The sequence below is a fragment of the Lissotriton vulgaris genome, chromosome 11, assembly GCF_964263255.1.
Source record: "Lissotriton vulgaris chromosome 11, aLisVul1.2, whole genome shotgun sequence".
In the NCBI taxonomy this organism is placed as follows: domain Eukaryota; kingdom Metazoa; phylum Chordata; class Amphibia; order Caudata; family Salamandridae; genus Lissotriton; species Lissotriton vulgaris.
The window spans coordinates 4,975,964-4,993,873 of record NC_141699.1 but is presented as its reverse complement, the minus strand read 5'-3'; positions in this window follow the sequence as shown (position 1 = coordinate 4,993,873).

The following is a 17,910-nucleotide window of genomic DNA, read 5'->3' as shown; positions in this document are numbered from 1 at the left end:
CGATCCCTCCTCAAAATCTTCCAAAAGGAGCTAGTACAACATAGTGCCTCCCACAATAAGGGCTGTACCCTGTAGTAATTAACTAATATATATTTTTTCAGTCATTAAAAGCCATTCAAAAATCATATGCTAACAGTCATCTATAATCACAGCAAGTTTAACAAAAAATTATTGTATATTAAAACTAAATACAATATCAATCTCAATACTCATTAAATCGAAAAAGCACAGCTCCTGAAGCAGTCCTAATCCAAGCTCAATTAAAGAGTTGCGTCACCAAAAATACTCTTTCTACTGGACATCGGCACAACAGATGTTTCATAGAGTCCATTTTAAACTCGTGTAGGCTGCTGGACAGTGGTTTATCCGGCGATTCTTTTGAACTCCTGCCAATATCTCTGATCGTTCACAAAAAAAGTCTACCCTGAACCTAAGTTTCCTAAAGAAATAGAACATCCAAATGTCTAGCACAATCCCAATTTAAAACATCTTAATAATACATTTAGCAGTTGCATTGGACTTCAGAATTGCCCTAATGCCTACAGGTTTGAATGTGGCTATATCTATACCACCATACCTGAAAATGCATAGCCGGCTTCAAACATTCATATTAATCATTAGAGATCCGATTCCTCCAAGTCCTGAGCAGGCAGGACACGACATACTCGCTCACCTTAGGCCTGGCTGGCCTGCAGCTTTGAAGTCGAGCAGGGCGGGCAGCAGAAGACTGTGGCAGGGCGACTGGGCGAGGCTAGCCACCAGGACAAGGCAGGGGCTAGTACTCTTCTACTACCACGGCGGCCGCACCCTACAGCTAGTACTAAAGTCATGCGCAGTTTTAATTACAATGCGCATGCGCATAACAAAATTGGCAGCCTTGGTTACCAATCCCGCTGAAGAACCGGGTTTTAGAAACCAGCGGCACCAGGGGCACGCCCAAAGTCTTCAGGTTCACCTGTCTTAGAATACAGAGACACGGGATACTTCCTGGTGGCGTCAAAGATCGAATTTATTGGCTGCAACCAGAAACAGAAGTCCACGAAGTACACACAGCGTATATTTGTAGGAGACTGCTCAAATTTGTAAGGCGAGACATCCTCTTTCATGCCAAAAATCACATTCCGGACAAACACCCATTATTTACAATTTGTCCAATCATAGGTATCATTACAAAAGGTATTGCATGACGACAAACCCACTTTTCAGTTGTCCGGCCCACCACTAATTATACAGGAAAGTCCAACATTCCTTCTTACACAAGCCGGACAAACCCATAATAAAAGGACCACAACCTATATCATACAGAGGCCATAAAGGAAGAAACAGAAACAGATAAGAAGCAGGATAAGGGGTGTGTGTGCATGCTAAACTTTACAATGTCCTGTGCTCTGATCCTCAATCTTGATCAGCTATCGGACAAGGAACTGGCTTAGCAAGGTCAGCTTCAGGCAACGAGTTCAGTTCACTCGGTTCATCCAAAAGTCAGCACAAACTCAAGCTAACGTGTACGTGTACTAAAGACTCGTTCGGCCGCAGTCATCGGCCTATGTGAGGGCAACCACAAAATGGCTGCCATGCATAAAATGGAACCCATGGTTCGGAACGAAATCCCCAAACACATAGTGAATCCGTCCGTCTAACATGACGAAATCACTTGTACTTGCCAAACTCACTAGTTACGGTTCGCTACTATCAAATTCGTAACAAAACCATGACATTTATCAAACGGGTTCAGAACTCACGGAACCTCACCCTGAAGACCGCGGCAACGCGGCGCGCAGACAGCAACTGCGCGCCACCACTCCCACGCAGCATTTTGATTATGAAGAAAGACCCCCGCCTGGGCGTACTGTACAGTGCGCACCAACTATTTAATTAATTTCAAAAGGCTCAGGCAGGCCGGTATTTCTAAGCCCTGTAGGGGGAGACCAAACCGATGGGGAAGCTGAGCTAGTTAGCTTGTAGCTGTGTTTGTGATCTCCCCTCTAATGTAGGGGAGACCAAACCCACCGGGGAGATCATCTAGTTAGAACATGTTTATAGGCTTGCCTTGCTCTTACTGTGTCTTCCTCTGCTGCAGGGGCCTGTGTTACGTCAATGCACTGAGAGCATTACATACGCACTATTCATGCTTGGAGTGTCAATGCACTGAGAGTGTTACATGATCCCAGCTCATGGCTAGGGTTAGAGTGTCAATGCACTGAGAGCATTACATGATCACAGCTCATGGTAGGTTTGGAGTGTCAATGCACTGAGAGCATTACACAATCACAGCTCATGCTGGTGCTTGGAGTGTCAATGCACTGAGAGCATTACACGATCACAGCTCATGGCGAGGCTTGGAGTGTCAATGCACTGAGAGCATTACACAATCACAGCTCATGCTGATGCTTGGAGTGTCAATGCACTGAGAGCATTACATGATCACAGCTCATGGCGAGGCTTGGAGTGTCAATGCACTGAGAGCATTACACACTCACAGCTCATGGCTAGGCTTGGAGTGTCAATGCACTGAGAGCATTACACGATCACAGCTCATGCTAGGCTTGGAGTGTCAATGCACTGAGAGCATTACATGATCACAGCTCATGCTTGTGCTTGGAGTGTCAATGCACTGAGAGCATTACATGATCACAGCTCATGGCTAGGCTTGGAGTGTCAATGCACTGAGAACATTACATGATCACAGCTCATGGCTAGGCTTGGAGTGTCAATGCACTGAGAGCATTACACACTCACAGCTCATGGCTAGGCTTGGAGTGTCAATGCACTGAGAGCATTACACGATCACGGCTCATGCTGGTGCTTGGAGTGTCAATGCACTGAGAGCATTACACCATCACAGCTCATGCTAGGCTTGGAGTGTCAATGCACTGAGAGCATTACACAATCACAGCTCATGCTAGGCTTGGAGTGTCAATGCACTGCGAGCATTACATGATCACAGCTCATGGCTAGGCTTGGAGTGTCAATGCACTGAGAGCATTACACACTCACAGCTCATGCTAGGCTTGGAGTGTCAATGCACTGCGAGCATTACATGATCACAGCTCATGCTGGTGCTTGGAGTGTCAATGCACTGAGAGCATTACACGATCACAGCTCATGCTGGTGCTTGGAGTGTCAATGCACTGAGAGCATTACACAATCACAGCTCATGCTAGGCTTGGAGTGTCAATGCACTGCGAGCATTACATGATCACAGCTCATGCTGGTGCTTGGAGTGTCAATGCACTGAGAGCATTACACACTCACAGCTCATGGCTAGGCTTGGAGTGTCAATGCACTGAGAGCATTACATGATCACAGCTCATGCTAGGCTTGGAGTGTCAATGCACTGCGAGCATTACATGATCACAGCTCATGCTAGGCTTGGAGTGTCAATGCACTGAGAGCATTACATGATCACAGCTCATGGCTAGGCTTGGAGTGTCAATGCACTGAGAGCATTGCCTGGGCACAGCTCATGCTAGGCTTGGAGTGTCAATGCACTGAGAGCATTACACACTCACAGCTCATGCTAGGCTTGGAGTGTCAATGCACTGAGAGCATTACACGATCACAGCTCATGCTAGGCTTGGAGTGTCAATGCACTGAGAGCATTACACACTCACAGCTCATGCTAGGCTTGGAGTGTCAATGCACTGAGAGCATTACACGATCACAGCTCATGCTAGGCTTGGAGTGTCAATGCACTGAGAGCATTACACACTCACAGCTCATGCTAGGCTTGGCGTGTCAATGCACTGAGAGCATTACACGATCACAGCTCATGGCTAGGCTAGGAGTGTCAATGCACTGAGAGCATTACATGATCACAGCTCATGCTGGGGTTTGGAGTGTCAATGCACTGCGAGCATTACACTATGACAGCTCATGCTGGTGCTTGGAGTGTCAATGCACTTAGAGCATTACATGATCACAGCTCATGGCTAGGCTTGGAGTGTCAATGCACTGAGAGCATTACACGATCACAGCTCATGCTAGGCTTGGAGTGTCAATGCACTGAGAGCATTACATGATCACAGCTCATGCTAGGCTTGGAGTGTCAATGCACTGCGAGCATTACATGATCACAGCTCATGCTGGTGCTTGGAGTGTCAATGTACTGAGAGCATTACACGATCACAGCTCATGCTAGGCTTGGAGTGTCAATGCACTGAGAGCATTACATGATCACAGCTCATGCTAGGCTTGGAGTGTCAATGCACTGAGAACATTACACGATCACAGCTCATGCTGGCGCCTGGAGTGTCAATGCACTGAGAACATTACACTATCACAGCTCATGCTGGCGCCTGGAGTGTCAATGCACTGTGAGCATTACACAATCACAGCTCATGCTGGTGCTTGGAGTGTCAATGCACTGAGAGCATTATATGATCACAGCTCATGCTAGGCTTGGAGTGTCAATGCACTGAGAACATTACACAATCACAGCTCATGCTGGCGCCTGGAGTGTCAATGCACTGTGAGCATTACATGATCACAGCTCATGCTAGGCTTGGAGTGTCAATGCACTGAGAACATTACACTATCACAGCTCATGCTGGCGCCTGGAGTGTCAATGCACTGTGAGCATTACATGATCACAGCTCATGCTAGGCTTGGAGTGTCAATGCACTGAGAACATTACACAATCACAGCTCATGCTAGGCTTGGAGTGTCAATGCACTGAGAACATTACACTATCACAGCTCATGCTGGCGCCTGGAGTGTCAATGCACTGTGAGCATTACATGATCACAGCTCATGCTAGGCTTGGAGTGTCAATGCACTGAGAGCATTATATGATCACAGCTCATGCTGGTGCTTGGAGTGTCAATGCACTGAGAGCATTACACGATCACAGCTCATGCTGGTGCTTGGAGTGTCAATGCACTGAGAGCATTACACGATCACAGCTCATGCTAGGCTTGGAGTGTCAATGCACTGCGAGCATTACACTATCACAGCTCATGCTGGCGCCTGGAGTGTCAATGCACTGTGAGCATTACACGATCACAGCTCATGCTGGTGCTTGGAGTGTCAATGCACTGAGAGCATTACATGATCACAGCTCATGCTAGGCTTGGAGTGTCAATGCACTGCGAGCATTACATGATCACAGCTCATGCTGGTGCTTGGAGTGTCAATGCACTGAGAACATTACACGATCACAGCTCATGCTGGTGCTTGGAGTGTCAATGTACTGAGAGCATTACACGATCACAGCTCATGGCTAGGCTTGGAGTGTCAATGCACTGAGAGCATTACACACTCACAGCTCATGGCTAGGCTTGGAGTGTCAATGCACTGCGAGCATTACATGATCACAGCTCATGGCTAGGCTTGGAGTGTCAATGCACTGCGAGCATTACATGATCACAGCTCATGCTGGCGCCTGGAGTGTCAATGCACTGTGAGCATTACATGATCACAGCTCATGCTGGTGCTTGGAGTGTCAATGCACTAAGAGCATTACACAATCACAGCTCATGCTGGTGCTTGGAGTGTCAATGCACTGCGAGCATTACACGATCACAGCTCATGCTGGTGCTTGGAGTGTCAATGCACTGAGAGCATTACATGATCACAGCTCATGCTGGTGCTTGGAGTGTCAATGCACTAAGAGCATTACACAATCACAGCTCATGGTGAGGCTTGGAGTGTCAATGCACTGAGAGCATTACATGATCACAGCTCATGCTAGGCTTGGAGTGTCAATGCACTGAGAGCATTACATAATCACAGCTCATGGCTAGGCTTGGAGTGTCAATGCACTGTGAGCATTACACGATCACAGCTCATGGCGAGGCTTGGAGTGTCAATGCACTGAGAGCATTACACCATCACAGCTCATGGCTAGGCTTGGAGTATCAATGCACTGAGAGCATTACACAATCACAGCTCATGGCTAGGCTTGGAGTGTCAATGCACTGTGAGCATTACACGATCACAGCTCATGGTAGGCTTGGAGTGTCAATGCACTGAAAGCATTACACACTCACAGCTCATGGCTAGGCTTGGAGTGTCAATGCACTGTGAGCATTACACGATCACAGCTCATGCTGGTGCTTGGAGTGTCAATGCACTGAGAGCATTACACACTCACAGCTCATGGCTAGGCTTGGAGTGTCAATGCACTGAGAGCATTACATGATCACAGCTCATGCTAGGCTTGGAGTGCCAATGCACTGAGAGCATTACACACTCACAGCTCATGGCTAGGCTTGGAGTGTCAATGCACTGTGAGCATTGCACGATCACAGCTCATGCTGGTGCTTGGAGTGTCAATGCACTGAGAGCATTACACACTCACAGCTCATGGCTAGGCTTGGAGTGTCAATGCACTGAGAGCATTACATGATCACAGCTCATGCTAGGCTTGGAGTGTCAATGCACTGAGAGCATTACATGATCACAGTTCATGCTGGTGCTTGGAGTGTCAATGCACTGAGAGCATTACACACTCACAGCTCATGGCTAGGCTTGGAGTGTCAATGCACTGAGAGCATTACATGATCACAGCTCATGCTAGGCTTGGAGTGTCAATGCACTGAGAGCATTACATGATCACAGCTCATGCTAGGCTTGGAGTGTCAATGCACTGCGAGCATTACATGATCACAGCTCATGCTAGGCTTGGAGTGTCAATGCACTGAGAGCATTACATGATCACAGCTCATGCTAGGCTTGGAGTGTCAATGCACTGCGAGCATTACATGATCACAGCTCATGCTAGGCTTGGAGTGTCAATGCACTGAGAGCATTACATGATCACAGCTCATGCTGGCGCCTGGAGTGTCAATGCACTTAGAGCATTACACGATCACAGCTCATGGCTAGGCTTGGAGTGTCAATGCACTGAGAGCATTACATGATCACAGCTCATGCTGGTGCTTGGAGTGTCAATGCACTGAGAACATTACATGATCACAGCTCATGCTGGTGCTTGAAGTGTCAATGCACTGCGAGCATTACATGATCACAGCTCATGGCGAGGCTTGGAGTGTCAATGCACTAAGAGCATTACACGATCACAGCTCATGGCTAGGCTTGGAGTGTCAATGCACTGCGAGCATTACATGATCACAGCTCATGGCTAGGCTTGGAGTGTCAATGCACTGAGAGCATTACACACTCACAGCTCATGGCTAGGCTTGGAGTGTCAATGCACTGCGAGCATTACATGATCACAGCTCATGCTGGCGCCTGGAGTGTCAATGCACTGTGAGCATTACACAATCACAGCTCATGCTGGGGTTTGGCGTGTCAATGCACTGCGAGCATTACATGATCACAGCTCATGCTAGGCTTGGAGTGTCAATGCACTGCGAGCATTACATGATCACAGCTCATGCTGGGGTTTGGAGTGTCAATGCACTGCGAGCATTACACTATGACAGCTCATGCTGGTGCTTGGAGTGTCAATGCACTTAGAGCATTACATGATCACAGCTCATGCTAGGCTTGGAGTGTCAATGCACTTAGAGCATTACATGATCACAGCTCATGCTAGGCTTGGAGTGTCAATGCACTGAGAGCATTACATGATCACAGCTCATGCTAGGCTTGGAGTGTCTATGCAATGAGAGCATTACACAATCACAGCTCATGCTAGGCTTGGAGTGTCAATGCACTGAGAGCATTACATGATCACAGCTCATGGCTAGGCTTGGAGTGTCAATGCACTGAGAGCATTACATGATCACAGCTCATGCTAGGCTTGGAGTGTCAATGCACTGAGAGCATTACATGATCACAGCTCATGCTGGTGCTTGGAGTGTCAATGCACTGAGAACATTACATGATCACAGCTCATGCTAGGCTTGGAGTGTCAATGCACTGAGAGCATTACACAATCACAGCTCATGCTAGGCTTGGAGTGTCAATGCACTGCGAGCATTACATGATCACAGCTCATGCTAGGCTTGGAGTGTCAATGCACTGCGAGCATTACATGATCACAGCTCATGCTGGGGTTTGGAGTGTCAATGCACTGCGAGCATTACACTATGACAGCTCATGCTGGTGCTTGGAGTGTCAATGCACTTAGAGCATTACATGATCACAGCTCATGCTAGGCTTGGAGTGTCAATGCACTTAGAGCATTACATGATCACAGCTCATGCTAGGCTTGGAGTGTCAATGCACTGAGAGCATTACATGATCACAACTCATGCTAGGCTTGGAGTGTCAATGCACTGAGAGCATTACACACTCACAGCTCATGCTAGGCTTGGAGTGTCAATGCACTGAGAGCATTACACACTCACAGCTCATGCTAGGCTTGGAGTGTCAATGCGCTGAGAGCATTACACAATCACAGCTCATGCTAGGCTTGGAGTGTCAATGCACTGCGAGCATTACATGATCACAGCTCATGCTAGGCTTGGAGTGTCAATGCACTGCGAGCATTACATGATCACAGCTCATGCTAGGCTTGGAGTGTCAATGCACTGCGAGCATTACATGATCACAGCTCATGCTAGGCTTGGAGTGTCAATGCACTGAGAGCATTACATGATCACAGCTCATGCTGGTGCTTGAAGTGTCAATGCACTGAGAACATTACATGATCACAGCTCATGGCGAGGCTTGGAGTGTCAATGCACCAAGAGCATTACACGATCACAGCTCATGGCTAGGCTTGGAGTGTCAATGCACTGCGAGCATTACATGATCACAGCTCATGGCTAGGCTTGGAGTGTCAATGCACTGAGAGCATTACACACTCACAGCTCATGGCTAGGCTTGGAGTGTCAATGCACTGCGAGCATTACATGATCACAGCTCATGCTGGTGCCTGGAGTGTCAATGCACTGTGAGCATTACACGATCACAGCTCATGCTGGGGTTTGGAGTGTCAATGCACTGCGAGCATTACATGATCACAGCCCATGCTAGGCTTGGAGTGTCAATGCACTGCGAGCATTACATGATCACAGCTCATGCTGGGGTTTGGAGTGTCAATGCACTGCGAGCATTACACTATGACAGCTCATGCTGGTGCTTGGAGTGTCAATGCACTTTGAGCATTACATGATCACAGCTCATGCTAGGCTTAGAGTATCAATGCACTTAGAGCATTACATGATCACAGCTCATGCTAGGCTTGGAGTGTCAATGCACTGCGAGCATTACATGATCACAGCTCATGGCTAGGCTTGGAGTGTCAATGCACTGAGAGCATTACATGATCACAGCTCATGCTAGGCTTGGAGTGTCAATGCACTGAGAGCATTACACACTCACAGCTCATGCTAGGCTTGGAGTGTCAATGCACTGAGAGCATTACACAATCACAGCTCATGCTAGGCTTGGAGTGTCAATGCACTGCGAGCATTACACGATCACAGCTCATGCTAGGCTTGGAGTGTCAATGCACTGCGAGCATTACATGATCACAGCTCATGCTAGGCTTGGAGTGTCAATGCACTGCGAGCATTACATGATCACAGCTCATGCTAGGCTTGGAGTGTCAATGCACTGAGAGCATTACATGATCACAGCTCATGGCTAGGCTTGGAGTGTCAATGCACTGCGAGCATTACATGATCACAGCTCATGCTAGGCTTGGAGTGTCAATGCACTAAGAGCATTACATGATCACAGCTCATGGCTAGGCTTGGAGTGTCAATGCACTGCGAGCATTACATGATCACAGCTCATGGCTAGGCTTGGAGTGTCAATGCACTGAGAGCATTACATGATCACAGCTCATGGCGAGGCTTGGAGTGTCAATGCACTAAGAGCATTACACGATCACAGCTCATGGCTAGGCTTGGAGTGTCAATGCACTGCGAGCATTACATGATCACAGCTCATGGCTAGGCTTGGAGTGTCAATGCACTGAGAGCATTACACACTCACAGCTCATGGCTAGGCTTGGAGTGTCAATGCACTGCGAGCATTACATGATCACAGCTCATGGCTAGGCTTGGAGTGTCAATGCACTGCGAGCATTACATGATCACAGCTCATGGCTAGGCTTGGAGTGTCAATGCACTGGGAGCATTACACACTCACAGCTCATGGCTAGGCTTGGAGTGTCAATGCACTGAGAGCATTACACACTCACAGCTCATGGCTAGGCTTGGAGTGTCAATGCACTGCGAGCATTACATGATCACAGCTTATGGCTAGGCTTGGAGTGTCAATGCACTGCGAGCATTACACGATCACAGCTCATGCTGGTGCTTGGAGTGTCAATGCACTGAGAGCATTACACGATCACAACTCATGCTAGGCTTAGAGTGTCAATGCACTGAGAGCATTACATGATCACAGCTCATGCTGGTGCTTGGAGTGTCAATGCACTGAGAACATTACATGATCACAGCTCATGCTGGTGCTTGGAGTGTCAATGCACTGAGAGCATTACACGATCACAGCTCATGGCTAGGCTTGGAGTGTCAATGCACTGAGAGCATTACATGATCACAGCTCATGCTAGGCTTTGAGTGACAATGTACGGAGAGCATTACATGATCACAGCTCATGGCTAGGCTTGGAGTGTCAATGCACTGAGAGCATTACACGATCACAGCTCATGGCTAGGCTTGGAGTGTCAATGCACTGAGAGCATTACACGATCACAGCTCATGCTAGGCTTGGAGTGTCAATGCACTGCGAGCATTACATGATCACAGCTCATGCTAGGCTTGGAGTGTCAATGCACTGAGAACATTACACGATCACAGCTCATGCTGGTGCTTGGAGTGTCAATGCACTGAGAGCATTACATGATCACAGCTCATGCTGGCGCCTGGAGTGTCAATGCACTGAGAACATTACATGATCACAGCTCATGCTAGGCTTGGAGTGTCAATGCACTGAGAGCATTACAAGATCACAGCTCATGCTAGGCTTGGAGTGTCAATGCACTGCGAACATTACATGATCACAGCTCATGCTAGGCTTGGAGTGTCAATGCACTGAGAACATTACATGATCACAGCTCATGCTAGGCTTGGAGTGTCAATGCACTGAGAATATTACATGATCACAGCTCATGCTAGGCTTGGAGTGTCAATGCACTAAGAGCATTACACGATCACAGCTCATGCTAGGCTTGGAGTGTCAATGCACTGCGAGCATTACATGATCACAGCTCATGCTAGGCTTGGAGTGTCAATGCACTGAGAGCATTACACGATCACAGCTCATGGCGAGGCTTGGAGTGTCAATGCACTGAGAGCATTACACAATCACAGCTCATGCTGATGCTTGGAGTGTCAATGCACTGAGAGCATTACATGATCACAGCTCATGCTGGCGCCTGGAGTGTCAATGCACTGAGAGCATTACATGATCACAGCTCATGCTGGCGCCTGGAGTGTCAATGCACTGAGAACATTACATGATCACAGCTCATGCTGGCGCCTGGAGTGTCAATGCACTGAGAGCATTACATGATCACAGCTCATGCTGGCGCCTGGAGTGTCAATGCACTGAGAGCATTACATGATCACAGCTCATGCTGGCGCCTGGAGTGTCAATGCACTGTGAGCATTACACGATCACAGCTCATGCTGGTGCTTGGAGTGTCAATGCACTGAGAGCATTACATGATCACAGCTCATGCTAGGCTTGGAGTGTCAATGCACTGAGAACATTACATGATCACAGCTCATGCTAGGCTTGGAGTGTCAATGCACTGAGAGCATTACACAATCACAGCTCATGCTGGCGCCTGGAGTGTCAATGCACTGTGAGCATTACACGATCACAGCTCATGCTGGTGCTTGGAGTGTCAATGCACTGAGAGCATTACACGATCACAGCTCATGCTGGTGCTTGGAGTGTCAATGTACTGAGAGCATTACATGATCACAGCTCATGCTAGGCTTGGAGTGTCAATGCACTGCGAGCATTACATGATCACAGCTCATGCTGGTGCTTGGAGTGTCAATGCACTGAGAGCATTACACTATCACAGCTCATGCTAGGCTTGGAGTGTCAATGCACTGCGAGCATTACATGATCACAGCTCATGCTGGCGCCTGGAGTGTCAATGCACTGTGAGCATTACATGATCACAGCTCATGCTGGTGCTTGGAGTGTCAATGCACTGAGAGCATTACACTATCACAGCTCATGCTAGGCTTGGAGTGTCAATGCACTGCGAGCATTACATGATCACAGCTCATGCTGGCGCGTTGAGTGTCAATGCACTGCGAGCATTACACGATCACAGCTCATGCTGGTGCTTGGAGTGTCAATGCACTGCGAGCATTACATGATCACAGCTCATGCTGGTGCTTGGAGTGTCAATGCACTGAGAACATTACATGATCACAGCTCATGCTAGGCTTGGAGTGTCAATGCACTGAGAGCATTACACAATCACAGCTCATGCTAGGCTTGGAGTGTCAATGCACTGCGAGCATTACATGATCACAGCTCATGCTAGGCTAGGAGTGTCAATGCACTGAGAGCATTACACAATCACAGCTCATGCTAGGCTTGGAGTGTCAATGCACTGAGAGCATTACATGATCACAGCTCATGCTAGGCTTGGAGTGTCAATGCACTGAGAGCATTACATGATCACAGCTCATGCTAGGCTTGGAGTGTCAATGCACTGAGAGCATTACACACTCACAGCTCATGCTAGGCTTGGAGTGTCAATGCACTGAGAGCATTACACACTCACAGCTCATGCTAGGCTTGGAGTGTCAATGCACTGAGAGCATTACACAATCACAGCTCATGGCTAGGCTTGGAGTGTCAATGCACTGAGAGCATTACACACTCACAGCTCATGCTAGGCTTGGAGTGTCAATGCACTGAGAGCATTACACACTCACAGCTCATGCTAGGCTTGGAGTGTCAATGCACTGAGAGCATTACACAATCACAGCTCATGCTAGGCTTGGAGTGTCAATGCACTGCGAGCATTACATGATCACAGCTCATGCTGGTGCTTGGAGTGTCAATGCACTGCGAGCATTATATGATCACAGCTCATGCTAGGCTTGGAGTGTCAATGCACTGCGAGCATTATATGATCACAGCTCATGCTGGCGCCTGGAGTGTCAATGCACTGAGAGCATTACATGATCACAGCTCATGCTAGGCTTGGAGTGCCAATGCCCTGAGAGCATTACACACTCACAGCTCATGCTAGGCTTGGAGTGTCAATGCACTGCGAGCATTACATGATCACAGCTCATGCTAGGCTTGGAGTGTCAATGCACTGCGAGCATTACATGATCACAGCTCATGCTAGGCTTGGAGTGCCAATGCCCTGAGAGCATTACACACTCACAGCTCATGCTAGGCTTGGAGTGCCAATGCCCTGAGAGCATTACACCCTCACAGCTCATGCTGGTGCTTGGAGTGTCAATGCACTGAGAGCATTACATGATCACAGCTCATGCTAGGCTTGGAGTGCCAATGCACTGAGAGCATTACACACTCACAGCTCATGCTAGGCTTGGAGTGTCAATGCACTGAGAGCATTACACACTCACAGCTCATGGCTAGGCTTGGAGTGTCAATGCACTGAGAGCATTACACACTCACAGCTCATGGCTAGGCTTGGAGTGTCAATGCACTGCGAGCATTACATGATCACAGCTCATGCTAGGCTTGGAGTGTCAATGCACTGCGAGCATTACATGATCACAGCTTATGCTAGGCTTGGAGTGTCAATGCACTGAGAGCATTACACTATCACAGCTCATGCTGGCGCCTGGAGTGTCAATGCACTGAGAGCATTACACTATCACAGCTCATGCTGGCGCCTGGAGTGTCAATGCACTGAGAGCATTACACTATCACAGCTCATGCTGGTGCTTGGAGTGTCAATGCACTGAGAGCATTACACACTCACAGCTCATGCTGGCGCCTGGAGTGTCAATGCACTGTGAGCATTACATGATCACAGCTCATGCTGGTGCTTGGAGTGTCAATGCACTGAGAGCATTACACGATCACAGCTCATGCTAGGCTTGGAGTGTCAATGCACTGAGGGCATTACACGATCACAGCTCATGGCTAGGCTTGGAGTGTCAATGCACTGAGAGCATTACACGATCACATCTCATGGCTAGGCTTGGAGTGTCAAGGCACGGAGAGCATTACACAATCACAGCTCATGGCTAGGCTTGGAGTGTCAATGCACTGAGAGCATTACACACTCACAGCTCATGCTGGCGCCTGGAGTGTCAATGCACTGTGAGCATTACATGATCACAGCTCATGCTGGTGCTTGGAGTGTCAATGCACTGAGAGCATTACACGATCACAGCTCATGCTAGGCTTGGAGTGTCAATGCACTGAGAGCATTACATGATCACAGCTCATGCTAGGCTTGGAGTGTCAATGCACTGAGAGCATTACACGATCACAGCTCATGGCTAGGCTTGGAGTGTCAATGCACTGAGAGCATTACACAATCACAGCTCATGGCTAGGCTTGGAGTGTCAATGCACTGAGAGCATTACACGATCACAGCTCATGGCTAAGCTTGGAGTGTCAATGCACTGAGAGCATTACACGATCACAGCTCATGGCTAGGCTTGGAGTGTCAATGCACTGAGTGTCAGGTTTTACCAATTGCGCCACCGAACTTTGGACTACATCTCCCAGAAATCTAGTGAGGGGGCGTGGCACTATAAAAGTAGGGCGGACCCTCTACACGGTGTTCGTGATTTTGTCTAACTACCGTGTTTGTTAGTGAATAGAGTGGAGTGCTACGTAGTTGTTCCTTCTGAGGAGGATTTGGTTCCTGGTTTCCCGTTGATACCTTCAGCGATAAGGGATCGGTCTTGGCGCTTCGGAAATTCTATCTTTGGACGTCCCCGGAGCGCGTGGTATGCGCTTTCTGTTGTCGAACTACTCTCAAGAGTTTTGGGAGACCTGCAAGGTATTGCCGGTTTGAGGAAGAGAAGGGCACAGAGCTACGGACCGAGTCTACGCGGCTTCTGTACCGTGAGTTGATTTTGAACAGCGCGTGAATGTTAACGCGCTGTGTCTTCGAACGCTGATGTGTTCCTAATTCGGAGGCATTATTCAACGGCTAAAGAATTAATAACGCGCACTTGAAGTCGAAGTGGGAAAAAAGGATTCTTTTGCATTTTTGGTGAGAACGGAGTACAGCGGATTGTTCCTTCTGCGTACTACCGTTACGAAGAGAGTCACTAGTGATTATTTGAGCAAGTGCCAAAGCGGAAGGTAGTGGGGGGGAGAACCTACACCTTTCCGTGTTTGGACAGGAACTTGTAAAGGAACGCTGTAGTACGAACTAAAGAGCGGAAGACAGTAGTAGGAAGCTACGTCTTACCGTGTCCTTGATGGATTGTATAGATACACTTATACATAGGTGAACAGTCTTCTCTGAAGAAGAGGATTGGTGTGGAAAGCACATTGGTTTTGGGTTTATCACAAGTTATTGATTTGAGCACACTTCAACACAAGGCAGGGTAGGTACAACACTAATAGACTGTCTTGTAGTTGGGTTCGGGAGAGACTAGATACTAACGGAGGTTTGTGTTTCCTAGGGACTGGTGTGGCGCATATCATCATACATGAAATAGGGAGAAGGAAGAACAATCTTCTTTTGGTAAAGGTGAATATTTGAGTATACTTAGTGAGAAGGAAATGAGAGTAGGGTTTTATGGTGAATAAGAATAACCTGTATGATTGTTTTCTTGTCTTTCAGCTGTCCCTTCCCTGCAGTTCCCTTCCGTCCCCTCCTTGTTTTGTTTCCTGTTTTCCCTCGCCCTATCACTCGAACACGCTGTGTTGCTATTACTAGCGTGTTGGTGAGATCGGGAGGTGGAGTCATATGTGCATCATTCTGATTCGGCAGCGTGGAGTCTGACAGAATCACGAACCCACGAATTGCATTCTGCCGGGTTGGTTTGTAGTACATATGGCCACCTTGGATGATGTGCTAAGGGCCTTGGTTTTGGTTCAGCAGGAACTGGCAGCGTCAAAGGCAGAGGCTGTTCTTCTTAAGGATAGGGTAGAACAACTATCCAAGAACCCTTTTTCTACAGGGCCTTCGCAGATTCAGGTTACTGTTCCTCCACCTATCCCGTTAGCCACCCCTGAGAGGTATGGGGGGGATCCTAGTAAAACACAGGCCTTTATGACGCAAATTATGCTCCATTTTTCTTGTAAACCTGCCTCTTTTCCAAACAACCATTCTCGAGTAGCGTTTGCAATATCTTATTTAGTGGGAGACGCGGCCAATTGGGCAGTCCCTCTAATAAAACGAGACGATGCCATGTTGTCCAATTGGACAGCATTCAGAGAAGAATTCGAAAAAGTCTTTGACAGGAGGGCCACAAATTTCAGTGCGGATAAGGAGTTATTGTCCCTGCGGCAGGGTAGGAGTGATTTGATTACTTATCTGACTACGTTTAATCGTTTGATTGCCGAAACTGAATGGCCGGAGGGCAAGAGAATGACTCTGTTTTATCAGGGTTTGAGGGAGGAATTGAAGGACGCTGTGGCACACATAGATCCTCAACCCACGACCTGTGTGGATATGGTGAATTTGGTCATGAGGTTGGATGGTAGGCTAACTGAGCGGAGCGGGGATCGAAGAAAATGGGACAGGGGCTATACCCGTAATGTGAGTTTTCCTACTAGAGCTTTGGGTTCCGCCGAAGCAGGGGCAGAGCCTATGGAGATAGGAGCTATTCGACCCCCTTTGTCCAAAACAGAAAGAAAGAGTAGGAGGGTAAAAGGCCTCTGTATGTATTGTGGGAAGAAGGGTCACTATGTAAGAGAGTGCCCTTCCAAACCCAAAACTTCGAACTCTTGGAACAAGAATCAAAGGGTAGCTGTTTCTAATACTGCCAGAGAGAGTGATGAGGGTTTGGTACCGTTGCCAACTAAAGAGGAGAACCCAGATTGGAAGCTTACATCATTATCTTCCTCGGGCATAGGTGAAACCGAATCCCATCTGGTATTGGTCATGACTTTGGAGTGCGAAAATAAATCCCATCAAGTAATGGTCATGCTGGACTCCGGGGCCACCGGAAATTTCATAGACAACGGGTTGGTGTCTCGTTTGATGATTCCTAGAATACCAAGAGGCAATCCAGAGGAGGTTTTAGCCGTAGATGGGCAGCCTATTAAATCAGGTCTGATAACTGAAAAAACGGCTGAGGTAGAATTGTCTATTGAGGTGTCAGAGGGAAGGCATGTGGAAAAGGTGGAGTTGAACATTATAGAGGCTCCACAGTACGAGATAATACTAGGGATGCCGTGGTTTACCTTTCACAACCCTACCATCGATTGGAAATCTCGCACGGTGCATTTCTCTTCTGGGTTTTGTAAGGAACATTTGGTACCTTATGTGTCTTCCCCGGTAGCCGTGTTGGCCTTGCAGTTTATGGTGGCTACAGCCGCCGAGAAAGAGGTGACCCTCCCTAAACACTATGAAGCATTTCAGGACGTATTTAGTGAAAGCAGAGCGGAGGAGTTGCCACCGCATAGGCCTTATGACTGCCGGATCGATTTGATTGATGGGGCAGTGATTCCTACGTGCCGTGTGTATGCCTTGTCTGTTCCTGAAACTGTGCACTTAAAGGAATACATCGATCACTATGAAAGCATAGGCTTTATAAGACCTTCCCGTTCCCCAGCAGCTTCTCCACTTTTCTTTATAGCTAAAGCGAATGGTGATCTGAGGGCATGTGTGGACTACCGCGTCTTGAATAAAAACACAGTTCGTAACCGTTATCCTCTCCCCCTCATTACGGTACTAATTGATCAAGTGAGGGAGGCAGTAATCTATACTCGCTTGGATTTGCGAGGAGCCTATCACTTGGTCAGGGTACGCGAGGGGGATGAGTGGAAGACGGCATTCAAGACGCGGTATGGCCTATATGAATATCTGGTCATGCCCTTTGGGCTATGTAATGCCCCTGCGGCCTTTCAATTTCTGATCAACGACGTCTTGAA